Here is a 1,856-nt window from a genome sequence, read left to right as displayed (position 1 = left end):
ATAGAGAATTAAAAAAAAAAGTTTGAGCGTTTTCTTTTTTGACCAGGTTTGATGTGTATGAAAATTCCACATTTTTCAATTTTTTTATTCCTTGGAAAAAAAAAAGAAATTAGCATAACAACGGCATCAATAATATTGCTATCTCTATGGGAATGATTTTTTGGGGAACGGTGGGCTTAAAGGAAACTTTTTTTTTTTTTGATTTGGGATAATAGAGGAGATGGAGGTTGAATTTTAAGTACGTTAAAAAAATGCTGCCCGGTCCCACCAAAAAGTTTTTTTGGCCATGGCTGAGGGAAACATCAAGAGCATGATTGGTGCGTTCATAAAAATGGTGGTGGTAAGCGACGCGCGCTTCTATGACGGCCACACAGCAACGCAACTTCACAACTAAAAAAAAACAGGAGAGACACTTAGAGGTCACAAAGCTGCCGCATGAATAACCGACCCGAAGTGAAGTGAGCCGAGCGCTGTTCGGCTATTCACTTCAGGCTTGTACAGTCGGTTTCAGCCGTACATCGGCTGGCTTCGGGTCGGCCAAACATGCTCAGTGGTACCTCCGTGGTACCGAGCAGAATAGAAAAACAGTTAAAAAAAAGTAGAAACCGATAGGGCGGAGTAGGCAGTGACGGCTAGCTCCGCCTAACTGTTTTCTATTGGCCGGGACGAGCTGTCATTACAATGAGAGTTTGGCGGAGCCGGCGGTGATATGAAAGCCGGCTCCGCTGAGCTCTTGTGGTAATGACAGATCAGCGTCCCTGGTTACCAGGGGACGCTGAACTGTCATGAGAGCTGGGCGGTAACCGAGTGTCACCCCGCCGAGACGTCACTGCGCGTGACGTCACCATGCGCGCTCGCGATGACGTCATCGCGCTCGCGCGGCAGTATTCTGATACCTGCTGGTGGCCATCTTGGTGATGGACGCCGGCAGAGAGAGGAGGGGACAGTCACCCGGCGGGATAAGGTATGCCGCCGGGCCCCCTCCTCTCTCCTGATACTGTCGGGCGTTCGGTCCATGACCGAGCGTCCGACTTTTCAGAGGGGGGTGACACGAAAATGACTGTGCGGCCCCCACCCCCCTTGTGACGCCACTGCCGCCGACAACTATTCCCTGAGGGAGCGAAAGAGCCGGCTCATCGTAATGACAGATCAGCGTCCCCTGGTTACCTGGTAACCGGGGGACGCTAATCTGTCATTGCAAGTGGCCGGAGCCAGCCCCAGTTCGGCCCGCTTCGGCTTTCACCTCGGCTCTGTCGAGCGGAAGCATATGACCGAACCGTTTGGCCAACTTCGGGAGCTGTACACTCTATAGTGAATAGCCCGTACAGCAGCCCTTTGGCTCTACTGAACCAAAGGGCTCAGGCGGCCGAAGGATCAGTCGTAGCTACGGTGATCCTTCTGCTAGCTTTGTGAATAGCCCCCCAAGATTCACCGGGTCCATTACACATTTTGGATGTGGCTGACTTATATAAAGTTTCCCCCCTTGGGACACTCATGGCAACTTGCCAGACTTGCATAGCTTCCTGGAAACATCACGGCACCCTGCCTCGGTACTCCTCTGAGGAACCCTTAGCCCTGATGCAAGCAAGTGGGCGGGCTCTTGGGAGGAGTTATGCAAATATCAGAATGCCTCGATGGGTGGGTGTCAGTCTGGAGGAGTGGGCGGTTCCTAGGCAGGCCGATACAGGTACTAGTACTAGTAAATGCCCCGATTCTAAAGGACAATACCGGCCCTTTAAATTTTAAACAAGTTTGGCTGCTCGGGGCCCCACGCTTGCTGGGGACCTCGGGTAGCCGTGTTTGACAGTGCCGGTCCGGCCATCAATTGACTCCTCCTACTTCCCGGCGGCAGCACA

This window comes from Nanorana parkeri, unplaced genomic scaffold, assembly GCF_000935625.1.
Source record: "Nanorana parkeri isolate BGI_ZX_2015 unplaced genomic scaffold, ASM93562v1 scaffold6, whole genome shotgun sequence".
Taxonomy (NCBI): domain Eukaryota; kingdom Metazoa; phylum Chordata; class Amphibia; order Anura; family Dicroglossidae; genus Nanorana; species Nanorana parkeri.
Note: the sequence above shows the minus strand (reverse complement) of the source record.